Source organism: Cuculus canorus, chromosome 4, assembly GCF_017976375.1.
Source record: "Cuculus canorus isolate bCucCan1 chromosome 4, bCucCan1.pri, whole genome shotgun sequence".
Taxonomy (NCBI): domain Eukaryota; kingdom Metazoa; phylum Chordata; class Aves; order Cuculiformes; family Cuculidae; genus Cuculus; species Cuculus canorus.
Genome location: NC_071404.1, coordinates 55,565,659 through 55,592,258, shown reverse-complemented (window position 1 = coordinate 55,592,258; position 26,600 = coordinate 55,565,659). Strand labels below are relative to the sequence as shown.

Here is a 26,600-nt window from a genome sequence, read left to right as displayed (position 1 = left end):
TATTTTTTCCCAATTTGACTCGCTCGCCTGATCTTCAGCCTTTAGGCTTGAAAAAGCATGTGCATAATCAGTTCATTTTGTGTGGTCTAGGCTATAAAAATGCCCCCTCTGTTCTTTCCATATGAAAAACGTGTTTTTAATTTTGGGGAACTTATATAATTTTCTGTGCTTTCTTTTGTATCTCAGATTAAAAACAAATGCTCCCTTCCCCTAACTTTGCATGTTCCAATTACTGAGTTGTGAAAATAAGTCATCCTTCGGCTTTTGTTACTTTAAAACAGCTATCGGTGATGTCAGAGTCAATACTAAAAGCATTAAGAATGCTGGCAGAATGTAATGCAGCTGCAATCCAACATGATGTTGGAAATGGGGTTGAGAGCATAAAGGCTTTCCATATTCCCAGGGCGCACAACTGCTCGCGGCCTTGGCTTTGATCTCTTCAAAGGCTGCTGCCTCCTCCTAGATGGAGAGACTTGGCTGCCACTCGCTCGCATTGAAAAAAGGCAGAGGTCTCTATTCAGGCAGAAATCAATCACTGTGCAGAAACAATTATGTGTAATTCAACCATCATGAAAACAGGGTGAGATTATGGGTTTGTTACCTGAGTGACTGTGTGGAGATGGGGAGCAGCGGACGCGGGAGTCCTGCTGACATGCCACATCTTGATGACAATTATAGACACATGAATGATGTGGCGGGCGGGGGCGGCGAGATGACAAATGCTGGTCACGCTGTCCAGCAGAGCAGAAAATGAGGTTACAATTGGGAGATAATGTTTGCATATGTAACCATATTTCAGCAAGCTGGGCAACTTCAGGGAATAGTGGAGACGGGCGATCGTAAACAAAGTCAGTGTGTGCCCGGGCTGTCGGCTTTCTGCGATATAGAAATGCGTATGTGCAGTGAGAAACCTGGGTGCCACGTCCTGAAGAATTGGTTTTTTAACACAGCCGAGTGGCATTTTGGAGGGGAGGGGTGGAGAATTGCCTGGCAAAAGGAGAAATCTCTTGAGTTCAGCCCTCAGAAGGCAGAGGAAGCAAATAAAAATCCTTCTCTCGTCCCTCTGTGTCTTGGGACAAGGTGGTATCAATGCAGCTCGCTTTTTACGAACAGCGTTGACGAGCCTGTCTCCGGTCTCCTGCCTTCCCCTCCCAGCGGGGATTTAGGCTAGCCTCGTGGTAGCGCATCTCGGAGCGAGAGTGCTTTTAGATTTGCATGGTAACATTTTGGCTGCAGTAGGCTGTCAGGAGAGTGACGTGATGCTCAAAATATCTTCTGATGTATAATGGCTTCCTTTAATTAGGAACTTTTTTTTTTCTTCTCCTGAGTGGTGAGCAATAGCTGACTGTCTTAAAAAAGAGGACTGGCATGTGTAGTATCTGCCATGAGAATATTTATTTAAAGTATTATTGCCTATAAAGTCTTAAAATAGTTTTCCTCCCAAAAAGGCAAAATAAAACACAGATGACTGATTATGAAACGGTATCCCTGCTCGGCTTGGTACACAGGACGAGCTTTACCTTTTAGACTGCTCAGGCTTAGACATCAGAGGCGCAAGAAGCTGCTTTGAGTTACAGATCTTCAAACAATAAGTCAAAACAAAAAATCAATCCCTCCGGTCCCTGGGTGCAGTTAGCTAAAGATAAAAGAGAAAAATAAAGTTATGCTAAAGCAGATAGAGGAAAGGAACAGATATGCCAAGGAAACACAAAGGACAAGTGCAGAGTTGAAGTGGGCCTGGTGTGAGCCAACATCAATGAATTTTTATCTTATCAAAAAATTTTAGGGTTGCCAGTTATTTTCAAACTGGATCCACTCTCTTCCGGGGCTGCCTGAAGCGTTGTCTTCAATAAAAGTTGCTTCTCCCCACCCTCTGTACACCTTTCTCTCACTCCTAAATGCAATCACACATAGGGATTAGGCTGCGCCTCACCCAAAGTACGAAACTCCACTCCAGACTTCAACAGTAAATTAAAGACTTTTGATAATCCCTTGTTATTACAAATATGAACCAAGATTTCTTTTTAAGTATTTGGTGAAAGATGCATCTTCTCAAAAAATGTAAATAGTAAAACCATCACCTTGTGTTGATATTTTCCCCCTCCCTTTGCCTTCCAATAAATTTAAATGGAATTTTTTTAACTGATTTAAAAAAAAGAGGATTTTTTAACTCTTTTTCATAGCTGATTCATGAAATTTTTAATGCCAATTAAGTGTCTTGAAACATAGCTTAAGCCTTAACCTGCAAAGAAGAGAGCATTGCACCCTGAAGTTAAAATAGAAAAGCTAAAATACTCTGTCCCCCTTTTCAGGATCAGTGTCTTGAGGTACAGTCAAACCAGAAAAGCTTTCCTTGGAAAGAGGCCTGTTGATTTGGAGGTTCTTCAGTTTCTGTTGCATCTTTTAAAGTGTTTATAATAGAAGGCAGCGCACACGTTTGAGTCCCTTGGGGAGATGTCACGGTGGCTGTTGGCATCGCTGCCGGGTACCTGCCCTTGGGCACATGAGAGGGAGACAGGATTGGGCGGTGCTTCATGGAATAGCTACTGCAGCAGCAGAAAAGACATTTATCCAGCCGAAAGTGATTTATACATGTGCATCATACATTGTGTGCAAAAAAGACTGCGAATACACTAATATTTGAAGGATTTGGGAAAGTCCGATTGATGCGTGAATTCAGCACAGTAGCTGACATCTCAGGACCTCTTTCCCATCTGCGGTGCTGTGTAATATCTATTTCATAGATGGGATAATAGAGCAGAAGAGGAAGAATAAAGGATTAAGGATATGCAGATGCAAGTAAGCTGAGGCAAGGGTGTTGATGTTAGGTCTTGCTCTTCAGTGAGAATTTGAGGAAGCAGTTTCAGACAGCTGCCTGGTAACCTGGGGCTGGCTTTTCTCACTTCAGGCTGCTCAACTGCTGCTTTTGCTGCTTTGAGAAAAACATAAATCACACTTTTCTATGTAAACAATTGTATGAGCTGCTACAGAGGTGTTTATGGGATTACAAACTGAATGGGAAAAGGGTTAGTCAGTATAGATGTTACTAGGAGATATGGTGTGGAAGATGTGGCCCACAATGTGAAAATACGATACCTTCAGTTTCTCATTTTGATAAAGTAGAAGTTACTGTAGGTAACTCTACTCAGAAGAAATGTTCAGCCAGTTATTGCCTTTAAAAAAAACATAAAAATCTGGAGCTTGATAATTATTCCCATTCATCTTTGGGTAGATTGCATCTTAAAGATAATTTTTTTAATTGCTTTAAATAGTTCTCCTTACAGTTGTCTTCTTTGAAGTGAAGAGCAGCATGGCATGATACCTCTCATCAGAAGTGGCTGCAAGAGGAGTTGAGCTGAAGCCAGAGGCTGCCCAGCTACAGCTGGGTGCTACAGAGCTGCTTTCATCCTTTACCAGTTCTGGTTTCCTCTAGTCTCAGCTGTTGGTGAAGTCTTCTCAGCCGTAATTGTCAGTCTCTCAAAAGAAACATTTTATGTGTTGCAGAGGCAAAAATGGGTCCAGGGTTTGGTACTCAAAATACTGGGTATGGCAACTGGCGTGGCTTTGCAAGAATCAGTAGGAAGAAGACCAATAGTCCTTGGGATGGTTGATGCAGAGCAAAAATTACTGCAAAATAATAAATCCTGCCCAGAGAAGGGGAGCATGCGAGGCGTGTGCTGCATTGTGGTCTTTTCTGTGTTCTTCTTGAAGGATGCCAAGCACAAGCTCCAAGATGTGCTGTTTTGAATCAGGCTGAACTAGGAGACTTACAGGGCTTAAGCTAACGCACTCTGAAATGGGAAGTGTCTTAATTGAATTTACAGATTACTTGGCTTTTTTGTGTGTTGGTTTTTAGTTTTGTTTTTTTTTTTAATGTGTGTGTTGAACGGAAACAAAGGACGAAACAGAGGTGAATGGGAGCTGCAGTGCTCTCCCTGTCCTCTCTGCCTATGCTGCCCTAGGAAAGCAAGCCTGGACCTAGTCACTCTGGGAAGCGTAAGCCATCTCCCTTTCCCATTTCAAATGTGATGATTAAAGTATTGGAGATAAATGTGTTGGCTGGGCCTAGTTCCTCTCAGTGTGGGACTTTTCTTTCTTTGTCTTTTTTGATCTGCCCTGGCTGAGCATCCCAGCAAAAGCAGCTAATTGATTTAGCCTGTGTCAACTCACTGCGGTACACAGAGTTGGTTATTTCTGCTCTCCCAGTACAGCATGTGGGGAATAAAGCTAGTAGCTAAATGCTGTGTCAGGCTGGGATGGAGCAAGGGCTACATACAGAGCAAGGACATGATGTGGAGGTGCATGGTGAGGAGCTGGTGCTTGGTCTTGTGGCCTCCAGGGAACCCCGGGGAAGATGGAGTTTGCAGGATGGCAGAGCAGGTGCTATTTCTCAAAGCTGGCCTACTTAGCCTCTAAAGTAAACACCAATTTGTGGTCTCTTAGCAGGCAGGGAGCAGTCCAATAACACCAGGATAACTTTCTTGCCAGCATTTAGCTTTGTCTAATTGGGACATTCAGGTTTCGAGAGTCTGCTTGCAAGAAAGCCAGGCAACCTGAAGGTGACCCATAATTAGTAAGGCACCTGTGATATGTACCACGTGTCTCTCTGGGAAACATAACCTGACTGGGTCCTCCTGCGGGTGGTATGGGCTCTGGGTGCTAGATAGGAGCAGGTACTTCTGGCAGACAGCAGGGAGAGCCCTCCTGGGAGGGAGTGGGAGCATCTGCAGTGTGTGGCGAAAAGCACAGAAATGTTAAAGTTGGTTGTGGTCCTGGGAATGAGGAGCTACCGCCCTGACCTCCCAGCCAGCCCATTTCTGCCCTGAGTTTGCTCCAGCAGCAAAGAGAGCCCTCTGTGGACACGCTGACTCAAAGGTCTACCCTGTTCAACTTCTGTCCCGGTGGAGCCAAGCCTTAAATAACAGGCAGATGTTTGTAGAGTGTGTATTATGGAAATCAGACCAGTCATAACTTGACTGCTCTAAAATAATGTGCGTCTCTTTAGAAGAGTGGCGGCTTAGTTTTTTTTGGCTGGAGGCAGAGACAAATTTGTGTGTGCAAGGCAGTGGCCTGTGTGGGGGTGGCCGGGGGCCAAGCTGTGCCATTCCCACCCCTTGGGGCACTGGGGCCACCCTGGGATGGCCCCCGCCCCAGCCACAAATCCCCTGCTCTGGCAGGAGGGGTTTGCTGCTTCCCGCTCCTCCTGGTTCTCCCCCTGGCCCCTGCCCAGAGAGAGCAGCAGGCATCGTGGCAGTGAGGAGGTTGCCTGTGTGGCTACACAGCTGCTGATTTGCATGTCTGCCTACGTTGGGCAACTTCCATGACGCTCTGCTTTCCTCCCTTGGGCTGCCAGTACGTGGTCATTTCTCGGGAGCTCCTTCCCACACCCTGGTGGATGCTACCTGGCACACGGATGATGCCACTCCTGCCTCTGGTGCTCCAAATCTGTGGGTCCATTTTGGCGGGGTGGCTTAGCAGTGCTTGGCAAGTTGGAAACCTGCAGCTGCCTTTGCAGGGTTTTGCTTTTCTTCGTACTTGTGCCAGGTAGTCGGGGGGCGTGCTGCTTCGTCATCAGTGGTGGCACAGGGTAGCTTGCAAGAGTAATTAAACTTAAAAGATGCGCCATAGTCTCATTATTGGAAACTTACCTTATTTTTTACATTTCCTGCCTTTGTAACCCTCTGTCCATTCACATTACCCTCTTCCAGAGGAGGTGGTGGTGCAGCATGAGGAAGGCTGTGTTCTGCTCTCCTGTGGCAATCTCCTCAGCTGGACCTGGAGAAGTATTGAATTAGCTTTATTATGCCACTGATTTGAAGTCATTACTGGTGTAAGCCGATGCAGTTCCATTATTGTTGATGGGATTGGGGCTCTTCATGTCACAGGTGAATTGGACTCAATTAACTGAAGCCATGGTCTTAATTAGAAGCTTGGCTTTCAGTGGCTCCGCCTGAGCACCAGAGGTGAGACGCTCCCTGCCTTGCCTCACAACCCCGCAAGGCTCTGCAAGCCAACAGGAGAAGATGCCACTTTGTTCTGTGAGGCATCCTCGGGGAACACACAGCATCCTCTCCTCCTCATGCTATGCATCCCTTTGGGTTTGCTCTGGGGAAGAGGAAGCCCAGCACAAAATGCGGAAAGTGCAAAACACCCCTTTGGGCTTGTGGTGCGGAGTCAGTGCCTGTGTGGCATTGGCTCCTGATCTTCCTCCATAGTCCAAATGGTCCAGCCAGTGGATAGGTGTTTTGCATTTCACTTGGGAGACAGTTAATCAAGGGTTTGAGAGGTGCTTGGCTTGACAAACTAAGCAGGAGATTTTGTGTTTGCACTTGCTGAGAAATATTTGGTGGCCCTTATTATCCTATGACTCTGCCTGGCTCTTCTGAGTGCCTAGATGAAGCAGAATGTTTGTAAGTGCTTAATGAAGAATGTGATGCTCATTATCCCACTACACAGGTGGAAGAACATGGGCACAAGAAAGAAGCATCCACCTGTGGGGCAGGCCAGTGGTGCAGGTCTCAGAGAGGGCCAGACTCCTGATTCCCATTGAGCTGCTCTGGTGCCAGAGCCACTACCCAGCAGGATTGCAAATGGTCTCCTGCAGCCTGCGTTCACCTTTTTGTAAGAAAATATATCTCTCCCAAGGCAGGCTCTTGCTGGGTGCTGGTATGTGGGACCATCCCAAGGGTTGGCCCGTCTGACTCGCTTCTGCTGCTGGAGGGGACAACAGCCCTCCCGAAAGTGTGCACCCTCCTACTATATATAGTATCAGTGCAGGCTCTATTTTTAGCATGCATTTTAAGTGTACTTTTCAGCATGAGCCCTGCAGGATTTCAGCGGCAGACCCTGCAGCTGAGCTTCCCAGGGGTTTGTGTCCTTTCCTGGTGAGGAAGGATGTGCTGGGGACAGAGAGCTCATGTGGCACTCGCTGGCAGCCCCTTGCACTGTATGCTTACCTGGCTGGCCGGCTCCTGCAAAACAGGCAGCGTAGCAGCTGATTGCTGCCTTCTCCTAATTAAGAGCTCCTATCTATGCCTGGCTGCTGGCTTTTTGTCCTTTCTCTCCCTTCCGAAAGCTGTTAGGACTGTAGCAGCTTGGAAACCTCTACCCTCTGCTCAGTTGTGGCCATGGTTGGTCAGCATGCTCCAGAGTTAAAAGGGAGTAAGCTATAAATGTGAGTGAAGGTTTGTTTAATGTGCAACGTCAAGTAAAACCCCTTTCTAGACCACTTTCCCCATACACATTAAGATTTGGTATCACTGCTGTTGCATCTTGTCACGTGTTTAGCTGTGGACTGGCATTCCTTCTAGACAGCAAGTAGAGGATGACAATACGAAGACTGGGGCAGCAGAGGAGGGCTCGGCATAATGTGGTTTAGACTTGTTGCAGGGGACTGAACTGTTTTGAGCTGTTGCTGTAGATACTCACCAACCTGGCTGTACGGCGGGTGCCAGCTTATCTTGGGCTAAACTGGAGTATGCACCCGCTGGCAGCCTAGGGGTCCCTCCTTGCTCCGTGGATGTTTGGGAAGGGCTGCTCTTTCTGGTAGCCATCAGGAAGGACTCTGCAGTTCCCTAATGAGTGTTTGAATGCCAGGTAATGATGGCAGACCTATGCTTAGCATCTCTGAGTTTGTGATCTGCAAAATATACTTGTAGCTGCACATGCTGGCAGCACAGTCCTGCATGTGGCCTGTGCCCGGGGGAAGCAAAGGAGAGAAAGGTGCTGCTGTTTTTGTTCTAGCAGTGGTTTATGATGGTTGTTCTGTTGCCGAGATAGCTAAAGGTGGGTGGCATTCACATCAGACACTACCCCACACCTAAAAAAACAGAAAACAAACAAAAGCCGAGATAAGTGGTACTTTAAGGAAGATCAAAAACTTGTCTGTATGTTTCTTTTTCTTGGGAGAACCTGGGGTCCTTCTGACAGATCAAATGCAGGTTTATGTATGTATACACAGGGCTCTCATTGGGCCCTGTTGTTCCGTCTAAAAGTAGCAAATCATTACTGTTAACTGAGAGGATGTTGCAGGTCAGGTATGAATCACCCCATCCACACACAACAAAAGTTTTCTCTGAAAAGGTTATTTTTGTCCCAATGTAGATGGTCAAATATTGCCTCACAGTGTTGCTGAGACAGCACAGCATATTGGTGTGGGATGGTAAAATGTTTTTCAGGTGGTAGTTGCCAAAACGTGCTTCTTGTTGCTTTATCTCCCTAAGAAACTCGCTGTGGTGCATGTCACTACTTTCTTAAGGTTGCTTTATTCTCATTTCAGCTCAGTGTTAACTGGAGCAGCTCTGGTTTGTGCTCAGCATACCATGTACCTATCTATATTTTCAGCCCTGTTACCTCAGATGGGTTGAAGCCTGATGGCTGAATAAAAAGCATAACATTGTTGAGCTGCATTTTCTTGCTGAAGGTTTACGTGCATCTTCATTTCACTTGCATAACTTGAATACATAGGAGCTACTCTTTGCTGCTATTGCTGTGCAAGAAGTCAGCCTCTAAACTTAGCTCTGATCCAAGCTACGTTCTCCTGAAGATGCACAGCACTTCTTCTCACCATTATTGCTGACAGGCAGGTTTTATTTAATTCACATCAAAGATCTTTCAGTGCTCTTTGGTGCCAAGGTTTCTTTGTGGTTTTTTTACCCTCCACATCCTTTGCATGGTGGCCCTTCTGCTACAGCAGGGGTCAGTGGGTGCCTGGCACATGGGGCTGTGGGAGCTGCCACTGGTATTTCGGAGGGCACGGAGTTGATTCTCCTCTGATCTAAGCAAAATCCTGTGCCAGCTGGGTAATGGGGAGAGATTAATGACTGCCTTGGAAGCCAGTTTTCCAGCATACTGGCTGGAGGGTAAGCATCATGATAGTTGTAGCAGCTGGTTTGGAGAGGAGGGAAATGAGGGGAAGATAAAATTGCACGCCCAGAATGCCAGGGTAGCCTGTGTCCATGCTTTGATGTCTTCTCCCTCCACACCCTCCTGTGGGTTAAAAATGAAACTAGACTGCATTTATAATGGGTGTGTGAATATCTGTATTTAGCTCTAGCAAGCAAGCTCCTGGACTGGGTATGCGGAGAGATTCAGTTCAGCAATATGCAGGAATGGGTATTTTCTGTGCCCTCATTATGGGGATGGATGGACACACATGAACATGTACACACACACACATATCATCTCATCAGTTCAGGCATCACAGCCTAGTACATTCTGACACACGTGTGGATGCTGGGTTATGAAAGGGAATGAAGGAAGATTAAACATCCTTTTATTCCTGCTTAAAGGTCCTGAAGGGTGTAGATCAGGGTGTGGGTTCCCCCTGCCCGACATCCCCACTATTTTGGATTAGGGCTGTGAGGAGGCGCCCCTGTTCAGGTCTGCAGCAAGGACGTAGTGTAATAAGCAAATGTTGCTGTGGACCACCCTCGAAATCTCTCAAATCTATTTATGCAATTAGAGGCAGGGATGAGCATTCTCCTCATGATGTCTGTTGAAGAAGGCAGGAGCCATCCTCATACCCTTAGGAAGGCCATGGTGAAAGGTGGGGTTCCTCCGAAGTGGTGGGCAGGGGGGTGTGAAGGCAGGTAGCTTGGAGGAATACAGTCCCCCTCCTGTTACTGTGCAACACTTCTGCATCCACTTCTGCACGGCGTGCTTTAATCAGCAGCCCTCCTGCCTTGGCCCCCAGGCCTCGAAATTCCACAAAACCCAATTAACAGAGATGAGAGAGCTCTAGCATGTATACATATGAAATTTCAGAAGGCTGAAAAAGAGACTCTTAATACCATAAAGCCTGCCCTAAAGTAAAATTTGCATCTGAAATCTACATAGTTAACCCCAGTGAGGAAGACAGCATAGCTGAGTACAACTTTTTCCCTCCCCCAGCGGGGTAACTTATCCAGGTCTGCTCAGTTTGGCATCAACCTGCTTGCAGCTATGGAGTGCTGCAGAGCAAAACCCTTGCCTAGTGTACAACCTACAGAGAGCGGCAAGGAATTGTAGCTCCAACTTTAGAGACCGTACTGCAGTGGCCCAAAGAAAACAAAACAACCCCAGCCTGAGAAGATCATGTGAACTTCTCTAGACTGGTGACTAAAACCATATTGGCTGGACAGGGTGCTTGCATACACTCATTAAACGAAGTATTCAAGACTGATCTGATTATCACAAGTTCAGGATATTCAGCCCAGGGCTCCAGGTGTTTCACGCTTTACTAACCTGATATTACACTGGCTTATTTAAATTACCTGTCATGAATTGTCCTGAGAAAATCATCTCCCCTTTAAAATAATTACAAATGAACAAGAAGCCTTCAGCAAATCCATCCCTTTATTTATGGGTTTGGTGTTTGGAGGGGAACTAGGGATCAAGCTTTATTCCCCTTCTGTGCTTTTATCTATCTCTTTTGCTATCTTATTTGTGTAAGATAAAAATTTCTCCTCCTATTATCCTACTTACGGCTTAATCGCATACTAATTGGAGACACTACTTCTGTTGCTCTGCTGTTTTCTGAGTCTGTTCACGTGCATCTTCCGTAAGAGCAATATGCAAGTATCCTCTTAAGTTAAGAGAAATTAAATGAGAGCTAAAAACTCTTACCTGAATGCATTACATGATTCCCCTAGTTGCCAGCAATGGTGACTTTAAAGTGGTTGGTATTTGGGAAGGGCAGTGGTGGGGACTGGACAGTGTGCTGGGAACACAGGTAAGTATTTCCCTGCAAAAACACGAGGCCTCAAAGCTGCTTTTTTTATTACCTCCGGATTCTGCAAAGGGCTGGTTATCTCACGCTGCGAGCCAGCATGATCAAAGCTCCGGGAAAGGTCAGGCATTCCTCCAGGAGTGACACTCGGCTGCCAGCAGCACTCCTCCAGCCCACAGCTCCCACTGCCCAGGCTGCGGCACCACACTGAAATCCTTTATCTCGTTAACTAGTGAACCTACAGATTAGCCGGCCTGGCCTTAGCTTGATGTCGAGAGCGTGTAACACCTGGTCTGGGTTTTCTGAAAAGGGAAGATGTGTGGTTTGGGTTTTTTTAACATAAAGAATTGTGGGGGTGGCAGCATTTCCTTCCTCTGACTTAATGTGAGAGCTCAAAGCTGAGAAAAGCTGTGCTCTGTCTCTGTGCTCCACTGAAGGAGCTGCTTTCCTCATGTTCTCAGCTCCTGGTTTTGTACAAGTGATACAAATGGTGAGTTCCAAAATATTGGGCACATGAGAAATTATCCATAGCATCTTCCTGTGAGAGGATATTGTTTTCTTAGTGTTTTAATAGACTAGCATTTAGTTACTCACTTAGAGCTGGTTATCCCCCATGAGCAGCTTGACTGTGGACAAGGAGGTTTGGGGAGGGTGAGCGAAAGGAAGAGATGTTCAAGATGAGCAAATCCTGTCTCCGCACATTATATGCCCTATTTTTGCAATTGTGCTATTTTGGTGGTGTGAGGGGCTGCACCCCTTGAGTTGGGGTGATGGGGGTTCACGCTGTGGCTGGAGGCTGACTATCCTGAACCCAGTTGGTTGCTGTGGGGTTTTTGCCCGCTTTGTCTTTGGGCATGGGTGCTGAAACTACGTGAAAGGGGGGAGGAACCTCTACCTGTGTTTCACAGTGTGATAGCCTCTTGGCTGTGACCTAGCACCTGTTAAATGGTGGATGCATGTTAACAGCCTGAAATTTGGGGTAATTTTAATTTTTAAATGAGGTTAGGGAGTAAGAAAGACCTAGATGTGCTTTCTCTCCAGTATTGTGCAGTATTACACAGCAAGGGCAGTTACTGCCGTGAAAAGGGAAAAGTAATACTTTCTTTTTCAGAACAAAGTATGGATTCCTTGTTTAAAGGTCTGAAATAGATTCCCCAGAATCTTATCTCCCAGCTTGTTTCTTGAAAAAAGGGGCCGTAAAAACACTTACCTTATCCACAAATCAATGTGGCAAATGGGCTGTGGATGTGTAGCCTCAGGAGCAAACGGAAAATGTGTAGCATCTGTCAGGTCTGCAGCTGGAGCATCCATCTCTGCTGCTCAACCTCCAAATGATTCTCTGCTCCCAGAGCATCAAGCTAAAAAGTGTGCTCCCCCTGCAGGGAAGAGGGGAGGGCCTAGTCCTGACCTCTGAAATACCATGCTGGGAATAGGAAAGGAGTATGGTGGGAATGGGAAAGGAGTTTGCTGGTTCTGCTGGAACCAGGGGAAATGGAGACCAAACCAAACCATTTTTCTCCAGTATGTGGTCACAGACCTTGACTGTGTTCCTGGCTAGGGGTGGCAGCTTGAGGGATTGGTGGGTGAGAGCATCGCTGGCTGAGTTTGCCCATGCCCGGCACTGCAGCAGTTTCTGTATTGACTGCCCTGTGGCAGCATGCACGCAATGGACGGGTCTTGTATAGATAGCTTGTGAGTCCACCCCAAAAAAGAAAGGGGTTAACATTGCATTTGAGGCATCTCTGGCACTCTTGACTGTGTGCCCTTTTGGCAGTGGAGGGGGCTGAGTGGTTCCCAAGACTCTCCTGGCATGAGCTAATGTTTTGATAAATTGTTTTGCAGAATGTAATGTGGCTGTATTTCTCCCAAGCGTGGCCTTTATTGCAGTGAAAAGTACTGAGGAGAGATGCAGTTATGATAAGAAATTGTCTTTTTTCCTCCGCTACGCTTCAAGGAGGAGTTAATTGCACAGGGGAGTGCTAATTGCATGAAAAATCAAACTGTTGGTAATGATGGGGCGATGGTAAACTTCGGAAGTGCCTCTTTAATGAAATCAAGCATAACTCTCATGTAATGTTTGTTGAGTTTAGTAGGACTGAAATATAATTGCGGGGTGACCTGTTGCTACTAGCAGGGCTCTGTGTGCAGCCGTAAGCCCATCTGGAAGGGTGATTTACTGGAGGCTTGGGCAATCTGGCAATTTAGGCTCTTTTTTACAATGTTTAGACTTCTACCTCTGTTATAAAGCACAGCCTAGGGTTTTTATGAGGATGTAGGTGCCTGCTGTACAAAATTTAGGTTATGGCTGAGTGTGGGTGGGTTTTTTTCTTCTTTTAAGAGTGATTTTCAAATTTTAAAGGGGAGCTCTTGAATTTAAATTAAAAAAAAAGTCAAATCTGGCAGCTGGCAGAAATATCCTACACAGGATTTAAAAGGCATCACGTGTGTTGTACATACTAGCAACCTTTTTTTAAGCCCGTGGCCAACCAAGGGAAGGAGCTTAGTAGTAACAGACCAAATTGAGTGGCGTGGGAAGGGGGAACAGGTGAGCCCCATGTTTCTCCCCATCTCCCCCAGTCTTCAGGGAGAGTCCTGGACTCCCCAGCCACTGGAGAGACTCTGAGTCACTGCCCAGGGTGGCTGTGCACCTGTGTGGCTATGGCCTGAAAATTAAAGGAAATGCCTGGTTTTGGGGAGCCTGAGGGGTGCTGTGCAGTGAAATGAGCCAGTGGAGTCCAGGCAGCTTCCCAGGGTTGAGTGCAAAGTGATGAGGCAGAAGCGAGGATGGGTGGTGAAAGGCGCTAAAGCAAAGTCAGAAGGGAGCCAATGCCGCCAACAGTGGGAAAGGTGCATTTTGAGTCCTGAGGACTCCCTAGGTCACCCATTTTGGCAGGGATGGCAGCTCTTGGAGGCTGATCTAGCCCCAAAGCTGATGTAGGAGAATCGTTTCAGGGTTCCTTTGTTGGCTTCTCTCTGCAGCTGGAGGCAAGGCTTGCCGTGAGTTTGCTGTCTGCTTTTCAAGGAGGGGAAAAGAAAATCTTTCTTAAGCTGTCCTTGTAGACAGCAAGCATGAAGGTGGAGGGCTCCGTCTCTTCTGGGTATCTCTTTTCCCCTTTTCTGCTTCTGGAAAGAGGCTTGTAGCTTGCATGGGCCCATTGTAATCACAGTCCTCCTTTGACCTGAGTAATCTCCCACTGGCAGTCTGTGCCTGGGAGGTATCAGTCCCTTTTTCGTATTTTCTGAGATGCCACTTGGCAAATGGGACTAAATACCTACCATTTAGATTATGTGTTGATAGCTCAGTGTCCAGCTGTGTTTTGTGTTAGGTTTATTGGTCCTGTTTACATAAAAAATCCAAATGAAAGTCTGCATCAATGGAAAGGTAAAGGCCTGATAGAATTAAATCTGGCCAGGGACATCAAGGGTGACAAGAAAAGCTTCCTACAGGTACATCAGTGATAAAAGGAAGACTAGGGAAAATATGGGCCCTCTCCAGAAGGAAACAGGAGACCTGATTGTCTGGGATATGGAGAAGGCTGAGGTACTAAACAACTTTTTTTCCTCAGTCTTCACTGGCAAGGGCTCAAGCCATACTGCCCAAGTCACAGAACGCAAAAGCAGGGACTGGGAGATTGAAGAACTGCCCACTGTATGTGAAGATCAGGTACAAGACCATCTAAGGAACCTCAAAGTGCACAAGTCCATGAGACCTGATGAGAGGCATTGTGGTCCTGAGGGAACTGACAGATGAAGTTCCTAAGCCACTATCCATCGTATTTCAGAAGTGGCAGTCTGATGAAGTTCCTACTGACTGCAAAAGGGGAAACATAACCTGAATTTTTAAAAAAGAAGACCTGGGGAACTAGAGGCTGGTCAGTCTCACATCTGTGCCCAGTAAGATCATGGAACAGATCTTCCTGGAGACATGACTAAGGCACTTGGAAAATAAGGAGGTGACTGGTGACAGCCAGCATGGCTTCACTAAGGGCAAATTGTGCCTGACAAATTTGGTGGCCTTCTATGACAGGGCTACAGCATTGGTGGATAAGAAAGAGCAGCTGACATTACCTACCTGGACTTGTGCAAAGCATTCAACACTGTCCTGTGCAACATCCTTGTCTCTAAATTGGAGAGGCATGGTTTTGATGGAGGGACCACTGGGTGGATAAGGAATTGGCTGGATGGTTGCACTCAGACGAGTTTGCAGTCAACGGCACAATGTCCAAGTGGAGACCGGTGACAAGCGATGTTCTTCAGAGGTCAGTATTGGAACTGGAACTGATGTTGCTTGACATCTTTGCTGTTAACATGGACAGGGGGATTGAGTGCACCCTCAGTCAGTTTACAGTCTACATCAAGCTGTGTGGGGTGGTCGACATGCTAGAGGGAAGGGATGCCATTCAGAGGGATCTTGACAGGCTGGAGAGGTTGGCCCATGGGAACCTCATGAAGTTCAGCAAGGCCGAGTGCAAAGTGCTGCACTTGGGTAGGGGCATTTCCTGGTATCAGTACCAGATGGGCGATGAAGGAATTAAGTCCTGTTGAGAAGGACTTAGGGATACTGGTGGATGAAAAGCTGAACATGAGCTGACAATGTGCACTCGCAGCCCAGAAAGCGAACGGTATCCTGGGGCCACATCAAAAGTAATGCAGCCAGCAGGTCGAGGGAGGAGATTCTCCCCCTCTACTCTGCTCTTGTGAGACCTCACCTGGAGTATTGCGTTCAGTTCTGGAGTCCTCAGCACAGGATCTTTGAGGTCCCTTCCAACCCAAATGATTCTATGATTCTTTAATGATTTGGGCCAATAAAAGTGTTTGCAAGCCCTGTTCCTCCAAGCTCATGCCTTGTTGGAGTTATTCTTTGCTTGTCCTTAGCTATGTGCTGTGATTTTTATATTTTTAGCTACACATAAACATAATTTTAGGGCATGTTTTTTACGTCTCATTGATTTGATGAACCCTCATGGGACTGATCTATAGAATTAAGTTAGTAGCTTTTCAACACTTTTGTTTGTATTGAAATCATCTTGCACAATGTGGTAGAGAAATAATTCCTGTTGTGACCTTCTAATGATAGTTCAAATAACCTGTCTAAGACACATCCTGTTTCTGAAGGGTCCTATTGCTTTAATTCCTGTTAAAATTGGTTTTGCCTTCTGTGGAACAGTGCTGCAGAAATTAAGTACTTGCAAATGCGTTTTACCTCCAGATAAACGTTGCAGTTTGCATTTTCAATCCTAGTGAAGCTTTAGCAGACTGCTACTTTTGGCCTAATCATTTGTACGTTTTTAGGGATTTTTTTTTTTCCTAGTTTAAAAATGAATATTTTATTTTAAGCCTTTGGACCATCTTGCCCACATCCAGTGATGGATGTCTAATGAGATGACTTTTTACCTCCACTAAATGGTTATATTGTTTGCACTGATGTATGCTAAGACTTGATGCATTAAATCTTTGGTCATTAGCAGATGCCATTAGCAGAAAAGTCCAAATCACTTAGAGCTGGGACTTAAGACTTTTCATTAAAACCTGAATTTGCATGTTATTGGATAAATCTGTTAATGCGGTTTAGCCGGACTCAGGGAAGTTACTTGAAAACTTTTTCCATTGTATATGCAGGGTCAGTGGTGCCTGCCAGCCTTGAATTTGGAGAAAGTGGCCCCTGTGGTACTTCCTTCATACCTCATCATATGCCAAGCAACGCCTGCGTCAATCCTACATGATCCTGTCTGCCCCTGCCACCCTTAACAATGGGCACTCAGCTGTTGTTGGCATTGTGCTTCAAGCTGGGCACAGATCTGCTCCACTTCTGCTGGGAAATTCCCCTGGAGTGGCTAAAATCCCAGTGGTGGGGTTCCTCATCTCTTGGCAAAGCATGGGCAGCCCTTCCTACCACTTTGGGGCTGGAGAGGATTGGCTTCAACAGCAGAGCAATGAGAGGGGGAGAGCAGAGCTTGCAGGAGCAGGCAAGGAGTTATAGATGCCAAAATTCATCACTCTTCCATCTTCATATCCATTTCTGTCTTTTTTTTTTCCTTTTTTTTTTTTTTTTAATTTGTCTTGTTTTTTAGAAGGTGAATGAGGCAGGAGCACCTCCAAAACACCAGTCACGTTGGGTAACATGACCAGCATAGCTTGATCTGTGTTTTGCTAGAAGTAAGCAGTTGCTTATTAGTCAACCTCTAAGTTGCAGATGTAGGCATGATGAATAGAGGTTTTGGACACCTAAAGGTGTGTCAGGTGCTTGCACAGGCATCTCAGCCCTTGTCCTTAGCTCCTCCTTACCTATGCAACAGAGCTAATATATCTTCCTGATGCATGTCATGCTCTTGCATTTTCCTAATCAAGAACACTTCTATTCATTGCATCTTAAAAATTGATGCTCAGAGAGAAGTTGACCCATTTTGCAGTCGTGCTGTGTCTTTGTTAAGGCTTGTGGTGTTGAATAGGCTGTAACGTAGACTTAATGTAAATACATTGAAGAGAGAGCCTTTTTCAAGCACTTTTGATCCACTGTGTGTGTACTGCTGAAAGGCATCTTCCTGTCACCAGGGTGCAGGATGGGTTTTTTTTCTTGGTTCCCCCTGGAGCTTGGGTCTGTATCCTGTGGGATGTGAGGAGGCTGGTGGGGAAAAGTCATCTCATCCTGTGATGAATGTTGTCTGCCCGAACAGGAATGCTGGGCTTCGGAAGCTGCGGTCAGACTGCCTGCTTTCACACAGAACTTTCTATGTGTATGTATTAGACCGCATTTCATTTGCCTGAACGTTCTTTTGCGCTTGATTTAAGTTGGTGCTCGAGGGTGCAGAGGAGTTCTCCATTTGAATATTGGACCAAAGCGCATCCCTTTGCCTGGGAGAGTCACATTAGGTCGTGGGTCTGAGTACCCCGGAGAGCATGCCAACATTGTTGTGAGCTGGGATCCTGGTAATCTCAGGGCAAGCAAAACAAGCCTGTGTCTTTGTCTTAACTCAGCAGACGGCTCTGAGGACGGAAACCAGAGCAGCTTTGTCCCTAAGGAAGAGCTGAAGTTGGCACAAGAGGTGATGGTGGGATGGATTCCAGCATTTCTTTCCTCCACCCAAAACACCCCGGGGCTCCCTGGCATATAACGCCCCTGCTGCTACCTCCCTAGCAAGTGTCTGGGCTGTGGGCACTGGTCCCTTTGACATCCCATAGGCTTCCTTTGCTGGTTTAGGGCAACGGTCATTATCATCAAAGCAATTAGTAAGCCAGACCTCGGCAACTCAAGAGGCTTGGGCTTATTAAAACATTATGATACTTGTGTTCTCCTTGGCCAGTGGAGAACAGAAAGAGCTGTGGGCAGGTCAGGAAGTGATGGGGAAAAACATCTCTTTGGCTGACAGGACCAACTTGAGTGTGACAAGGCAGATGCAGGGCTGCCGTGAAGGGTAGAGGCTAGGGAGCTGTGGTCCATAGGGTGTGTCACTATCCAGAGTATTTCCATCACTAGTGGTCCCATTTATCAGGTTTTGAGAGTGCTTAGTGACTCCTGGGGTCAAGACTGGATTTGATCCTGTAGGTTGCCACTTGTTGGTTGAGGGCTTCTTGCTTGCACGTATTTACATCAGGGAAAAGATGAACTGTTCAGGATGGATAAAGTTAAAAAGACCATCACGCAGGAACCAAAGCTTATAATGAGCATCAGCTGGCAAGCTAGGGTATGTTTACTGGCAATTAATTGCCATCAGAGAGGATCCGCTGCTGAGTTTGGAGAATGAAATAAAACATTGCCAAATATTTTAACAGGAAAGCTTTCCCTGTGAGCGTGTGGCTTTGCTGGTGATTTAATGCTCTATCGGTCATTAGTACATATTTCTAAAACTAATGAGCTGTGTAAAACTAAGTATAATCTGTGCATATGTGAACTTGCAGTATACAAATAAAAATGGGCTTGTCCTCCCCTGGTCTAAGCCTTGAAAGACCTGCTTGGCTCCCCATGTAGTTCACCAGCACTCCAGGTCTCCCGACAGCCTTCCTAAGCAGGCAAGAACAAACAAATTAAGAACTCAAGGGAGAGAAGAAAATGGAGATAGCAGGGGATTTCTAATCAAGCTATTTTAATACTGGGTGTGCTTTAATCACTTACTTAATGGCAGTGCTTAATGAACACTTGAAATAAAGCATGTTTCTGTCAAAGATTCAACACTCCTGTTTTTAAAAGCTGTCTTGAGGGAACTCAAATGTTTATTACAACTTTTCAGCAAAAACCTGTCACAGTTGTGCTATAATAATTTCCGAGATTGAAAAGGGGAGGGAGGAGGAGAGAAGTTAGAAAAGATAAGAATATAGACAAGCCATTAGCACAGTGGTTTCTCACTAACATTGCAATTAACCTGAAACCAGTTACTGACTGTAATCTGTCTAGATAGATGCTTATCCCTGGCTTTATCAAATCATATTTAGTCTTTTCTTTGCAATGCTCCCCTGGCTATTGTACTGAAGTTTTTATCGTGCACCGACCCTTTGGGGTTCAGGCAGAGTGGTTTAATCTGACTCCTCTTACCTCTCCGTGTATGCTGCCTGAGTTTTCAGTCATGTGTCGCCTTTGCTTTGGATGCTGATCTGTGTGTCCGTGGATCGTAGCACAGCACCGTCAGCCATGAAGCTGCCTTTTCCGTGTGTTGCTGCCACAGCTGCTTGTTGCTGGGCTTCCCAAAAAGAAAGGTGGTCTGAGCAGCAAACTTTTCTTGCTCCCAGATAACCCTGGGAAGTTCTACCAAGGATTCCAGGTGCCTCCTTCAGCTGCTGATGTGCTGATGGTGGCTTCTCTTTATCTCCCTGGGGTCTCCTGGGATGCTGCAGCTCTGCAGTCACTCGATGCAATGTGTCCTGGGAGGGGGGAAGCTTCCAATGGCTTATTTAAAGTAACTTTCTTGTTCTCTCCTTCCCTGGTTCCCAGCAATAAATATAACTTAATTATGGCAAAGTGCTGAAGTACAGGACATGAGGAAAAGGGGGATAGGGGGATCTTTTTCTACTTTAGCAAGCGATCAGTTTAAGCTCTGAAATATGTGATTGTTTGTTCTAGTTTTGTTCTGAGTAAATGTTAGGAGTTGCAAAGTTTTAAGTGTCTGCATGAAGTGGATGTAGTTTTTCCCTTTGCCTCCTTACCGTGGTGAGTCCTTGGGGTGTAAGCATGAAAGTTCAGCAAGATAAATGTTCTCCTGTTGCCAAGTTGTGAAGCGGGGTAAAAAAGATTGTGCTTTTTTATTTAGCTTTCATAAATCACAATATTCCTAAGCCTCTGTTTCCTTTGAGTGGGGTGTTCCTGTGGGCATGCTTTCCCATCCCGGCTCCTGTACCTGGACTTTAGTAGAGACTTGGACGCAGTTTCTCACAGGATTCTGTTTGAGAAACTGGCTGCCACTGGCCTGGACAGGCATACTGGTTAAAAACTGTTTGGGTGCCGGGGCCAAAGACGGTAGTAAACGGAGTTAAATCCAGTTGGAGGCCAGTCACCAGTGGTGTTCCCCAGGGCTTGGTGCTGGGTCCAGTTCTGTTCAATATCTTTATCAATGATCTGGATGAGGGGACTGACTGTACCCTTATAAGTTTGTGGATGACACTAAGGTGGAAGAAAGTGTTGATCTGCTGGAGGGGGGGGAGGCTCTATGGAGGGATGTAAACAGGCTGGATTGATGGGCAGAGACCAATGGCATGAGGTTCAACAAGGACAAGTGCGGAGTCCAGCACATGGGACACAACAACCCCGTGCAGTGCTACAGACTGGAGGAAGAGTGGCTGGAGAGCTGCACGGAGGAGAAGGACCTGGGAATGTCGATTGACGGCCACTGAACATGAGCCAGCAGTGTGCCCAGGTGGCCAAGAAGGCCAATGGCATCTTGGCTTGTATCAGAAACGGCATGGCCAGCAGCACCAGGGAGGTGATTCTGCCCCTGTACTCGGCACTGGTGAGACCGCACCTCGAATCCTGTGTTCAGTTCTGGGCCCCTCACTACAGGAAAGACATTGAGGCGCTGGAGCGTGTCCAGAGAAGAGCAACGAAGCTGGTGAAGGGGCTGGAGAACAAGTCTTACAAGGAGCAGTTGAGGAAACTAGGGTTGTTTAGCTTGGAGAAGAGGAGGCTGAGGGGAGACCTTATTGCTCTCTACAACTACCTGAAAGGAGGTTGTAGAGAGGAAGGAGCTGGCCTCTTCTCCCAAGTGAGAGGGGACAGGACAAGGGGGAATGGCCTCAAGCTGCACCAGGGGAGGTTCAGACTGGACATTAGGAAAAATTTCTTCACAGAAAGGATCGTCAGACACTGGCAGAGGCTGCCCAGGGAAGTGGTGGGGTCCCCATCCCTTGAAGTATTTAAAAGACAGGTAGAGGAAGTGCTTAGGGATATGGTTTAGTGGTGGGCAGGTACAGCTGGACTCTATGACCTCAAAAGTCTTTTCGAACCAAGCAATTCTGTGATCCTTTTAGCTTGAGGTAAAGCTAGAAGTAAGTTTACAGATGTACCAGCCCCCATAACTGCTGTGTCATTTTCCCAGCTGTACTGTCTATGGGTTGGAGAAGGTTTTGAAAAATTAAGCATAAAATTATCTCTGCTGTCAAGAGTCTAGAAAGAGGTTGGCTTTGGACATAAAACTATTTGCTCTAAAGAAATGATTTAGGGGCAGGGGGCATAACCTGAGTTGTCTGTATCTTGCTGCATCTCTGCAGAGTTTTCTATGGAAAGCGACTGTATGATAGCTCCCAGGGAGGTGGCAAATTGTAATTGCAATTATTACTAGGGTAATAATTACTAGAGCTTGTTTCATCTATTAGTAACTAGTTCTGGCCAAAAAACCTTACTGTTATCACGTCTTCTTCCACCTCTGGTCCCTCTGTGCTAAAGCTTGTCCACAATGAACCAAGACATGGGCCTGGTTTTGACATTGCTCCAAAACTACATTCTTCTTGGGTTTTCATTTTTATTGCAATAGCTGGTCAGCAAAGGCATAAATGCAAAGTTAGTTTAGCCATTGAAATCCTGTCACTTTTTTGAGAGGACAACTGAAACTGCTGCCTTCTCAGTTTGTGAGCGCTGTCTGCCTAAGGATGATTTTGGGGGTCTAGAAACTAGAAGTTAAATAGACTAAAAAAGGGATGGCCTTTTTTTTTGTCCCTTCATGTCAAGGTGTCCTCAAATCCTCCAACAAGTCATTCGTCCTTTTATTTAAAGTACTACTATAGCAATAGTGGAAGAGTTTTGGAGTTGGCTTGGGTTTTTTGTTGGTTTTTTTTTTTTTCAGAAGCTACCCGTTGTTATGTTTTCCCCCTGAATTTAACATTTGATGTCAAGAACTCGAAGCCATATTTTTTCCAAATTACCCTCTCTTTCAAGAACAAAAGGGCATGCATGTAATTCTCTATCCTCAAGTTCTGATTGTTTTTTTTTTCTTATCTTATTTTAGTCTGAATTGAGAAGACCGTCTGCCTGTACCCAGTGCACAACTTGTTGACAGGAGAGGAAAAGTAGACAGGCTGGGGCCTTTCTTGGCATTTTAGAAGCAGGTTTTTGTTTAAAAAGAAGAGGAAAACCAACACCAAAAACAATCCAGCGCCTCTTTGGCTGTTGACCCAGGGATGCTTGAGTCTTATGTGCATGGGCTCACTTGCGGTTCTCTGTGAACCTCCCTGCCCATCTGCGACCTCCTTTGTAGATGCATGTCCTTTGAAGGGTTGTTAATTTAATATCTTTCTCTGTGCAGCAGCTGGAACAAATGGTCCCCCCAGCTCCAGCAGGAGCTCCCAGCTGCCTGTCTCGCCTGGTGCTGACCTACAAGCATTTCTGCCATGGCTGTCTCAGGCTTTTTATAGTTTTTGCACACTTGTTGCGTATAGGATACCTTACAGATGCAGGCCTTTGCTGAAGCATTAGCCAGCTGTTTGGGGCTGGCTCGAGTTTTGGTTTTTTTCTGATAGTCTTGCTTTCCTTCAGAAGCATTTAAAAAATGAGGGAAAACTTCCTAGTTTCAGACCAAATCTGAATGCAGCGTTTCACCATCAACTCACCAGAGATTAAACTGTCTCAAAATATACTCCTTGAATGACAGGGAAGGCGTATGTTTAAAAGGGCTAGTAACTCTGCAAATCCAGGTATGGTATCACCAGTGCAGAGTACTTGCTGGGGTCACTTGCGTGGCAGCAGCTGTGCCACTGCAACAGCAGGAGGATTTCTTCCTCCCATCCTTTCCCTGCACGAAATGCCTGAGATTCAAGCCTTGCAGATTGTGACTACTGTTTGCATGGGAAATGTTTGCTCTTGCACCAAGTTAGGTGGTTGTTCCTACATTACTTTAACGCAGCAATAGTTTCAAGCTGGTATCTGGTGCACATTGAAGCTCCTGCTGTGGTAATGCCTACTACTGGGTCAGGGTCCTCTTCCCTGCCAGCTTTTGCCCTTTGCCAGCAATTTGTTAGGGAATTTTGTGTTTTTTTCAGGTCAGTCATAAAGCCAAATAGCAGCTTTATCCTAGAACGAACTGACCAAAGAATTCTATTCCTGCTGTGTCCATTATTTGTATATTCTCCCAGCCTTGCCTGTTTGCCCTCTTGATGTCCCTTCAGGGCACCGTCCCTGCCTGTACTGCCCCACCTCAGCCTGAGCACGTACTGTGGAGAAAGAAAAGATACTGATTGTGAAGACCAAGATAATAAGCAAACATCCAAGCAGAAGAAGTGCCCTGTGGAGAGGTGTCTTGAGTGCAAAGCCAGTTCCCAAAGGATGCTGCCATAGGCTGAGCTGCCAGACTGTGCTGTGGGAGTGGAGTATTGGTGGGCCGGCAGCCTCCAAGGAGGTGGCCACCAAGTTTAGTCACTCAGAAGTGAGTGTCCCTTTGAGTTGGGTTGGTCTCATGGGGCACAGCTGGGTGTTCCCAGGCCAACAGGCATGGATGATCCCTTTGCCATTAGCCTGTAATGTTCGTAACAGGTTATGACACACATGCGACAAGGTGTCTTAAAGCACAATGGAAGATCTTCATGTTTGTGAACTACAGGTCCTCATTTTTGATTAGTTATTTTTCCCAAATTACAGATATTGAGCTAGGCTGTATTTTCAGTTTCCTATACTTTGCAGGTCATGCGAAGAAGCTTAGGGCCAGAGTTCAGTGAAGGAGACAAAACCAATGTGGTTTAATTATTAAACATAATTATCTCATTGAAGGTGTGTGGAGTGATTGGATTTTGCAGGAGAAGATTTTAAAGTTTGTGTTGAGGTGCTTTGTGAGCAGTGCCTATATTAGATGTAAATGTCATCATTGTGCAGGAGAGAGCAGTGGCGGTAGCTGGCTTCTTTAGCAGGGGCTGAGCGAAGCACAGGGGACCAATCTCCCTGCATGGACATCACATGGGTTTAGATCACAGTCGCTCGATTCAGGTCCCTGTCAGTCACTTAAGTGTTTCTGCAGCTGTATGCACCATCTTCGGAGGTTTTGGGGGAGACAGATGTAGTTGGGATGGCATGTTTGTTGGAGGAGGCGGAAGCCTAGGGGCAGAGACACTGGGCTGCAGTAGGAGGAATCTAATCAGCACTGCCTGATTAGTGCCCAGCACATCATAGTGCCCAGCTATGAATGAGTAGATGGTGAAAGGGGCTTTGGCGTCACTTCCAATCTAGATATCCCCAGAGTGAAGGGCACAGGTGAGCATCCATGGGGTTAGACGGGGCACATAGGGCCAATCTTCTCTTCCCCTTGTCCTGGCCCAGGAGTGGGGTGGTTAAGCGGGCGGCAAGAGGGGCATCCAGGTCTGCATACAAGGTCTGGGTCTTCAGATAACACATCTAGGTTGACTTCTAGGGCAGGTGCCATGGCAGAACTGATTTAGTCCATAAGGCTTTTGGAAAATATATCATTAAGCTTTCTTGTTCTGCTTTCATTTCACATTGCCCTGTGTTTTCTTCCCATCAGTCACTGTAGTCATCTTGGTGGGACCACAGTGAGGCTCAGCCTGTGCCCCCCGAGCCCTGATCTGGTGCCAAGCAAGATTTAACTGCCAGAATTCCCTAGGTCCTCCCAAAGCGGTGTGGGGCAGGCTGGCGGCAGATATTATTATTATTATTATTATTATTATTATTATTATTATTATTATTATTATTATTATTGTTATATTGTTATTAGGGTGGTTTTCTCCAGTTTCTGGCTCTACAGACCCCTAAATACTCTTAATGGATATGTGGCCTGTTTATATGTTAATTTTAAGCCCGCTGACAAGCGGTTTGCTTTTCTTCTGACTTCTCATGGATGCTTTGTCCGTTGAAAGCTGCTGCCGTGGGCTTAGGGGATAAGGTGCCAAGAATTAGAAAATAAAATAAAATCTGCAGGATGCTGAAGAGCGAGGGGGTACAGGGATTGGCTTGCTCAAAGGACAAACGGGTGATTTCTGGAAGCAAGTATCCCTCATACCAGGGGCATGCATGACAATTACATCCAGGATAATACAAAATGTTAATTACTAAATTTTGAGAAGCTAATGCTGATTAGCAGCTGTGTGTGTGTGACCTAAATACATCTATTGCTTGATCTTTCTTCATAATATACAGTTTATTGTTGATAAAGTAATTGCTGAATGGTGGGCTGGCCTGCAAGTCTCATCGCTAAAGACTAAGGCCTGATTTGTAAATCATCGGAAATTTGTTGGCATCTGGGTTTTGTTGAATTTATACAGACAGAGAAGATGAATAGCAGGCTGAGCTATCCCCTTTACAACTCTACTGATAAATATTTGTGAGAATCCATATTGCTTTCATTATTTGGTCACAAAAATGGACCTAATGCTTGTTGGCTTTAAAACACCTACTAGCGCTGCTTTCTCTCTCCATCCTGCAAAATATAAGACAAGGCCGAAGCTTAAATTAAAATCCTCAGGTTCTTATCTCTTTCCCACAGGAAAGCAAATCTGTGTTGAAAACCGTAAAATTAAGAGGAGAGCAAGGATAGCATAATTTAGCAAAAATTCGTGGCACCAGATTCTGAGCTATATGACTGGAGGGATAGGTCAGACATTAAGAAGATACTGCCTGCTAATGCAAGTTCCTTAAGGTGGTGCTCTGGAAACAAGGCAAGCAGAAAATGCTGCACTGGTTCCCATTTGCTCCCTTTCCTCTACTCCTACCGGCCTTAACAATAAATTGAGTTGACCATTTAATAACCCTTCTGCTTCCAGAAGTCCAGAGAAATCCTGGGTTTGTATTAGGAATATTGTCCTAATATATGTTTTTACCAGGATTTCAACAGTGAACGCAAAGAAAATTAATTTCACTGGGCTCTTAAATTATTTTTTTTCTTAATTCTTTATATTTGACAGGCTGTCCTTGCTGGGCTTTATCAGCGTTTCTGTCTGAAGGGCAGCTTTTACTCTTTTATTTGAAGAAAAACATTAAAAACCTGTTTGTGTCATAATTATTTTTGCTAAGGGGCAGGATAGAGTGACAGAGTACAAACGAGGAGTGCCTGTTAAACACTGCATCATCACTACGGCTTGTCCCATCATGGGAAGAGCAGCTTGCGTTTCAAGCAGTGCTAATGTGGCAGCATTTCGTTGGGATGGACAAGTCCCACTGTTTTGATCCAAGAGCATGATTTTGGGTGGTGTCCCTCCATTGCACCAAGTGCCCGCTCCCCTGTGGGAACTGCTAGTGGGAAGTGTGCAACTTGGCCTGTGTGGCCGTAACTTAATAACACTCATTTTAGGACCCTCTTGGGCATTTGTAGTGCTTTGATTTTTCCTTGGTGTTACACAGCAAGAGGCCTCCCAGCCATCCCTGGGTGGTCAATGTGTCTTCTCCCTAACTGACCCCTTTGAGTGGCCACTGGCAGTTCAAATATAAAAGTAGGCTTTTAAGAGTGGCTTTTCAGTTACCTGCTACACAGACCAG

The 26,600-nt window shown here is 45.8% G+C and overlaps 1 protein-coding gene across 5 annotated transcripts in view; it reads left to right on the top strand.

Annotated features, from left to right (window-relative positions):
* The window catches only part of LEF1 (lymphoid enhancer binding factor 1), a 71,626-nt gene that overhangs the window by 16,598 nt on the left and 28,428 nt on the right, over positions 1-26,600 (top strand). The gene's annotated exons all lie outside the window — the stretch shown is intronic.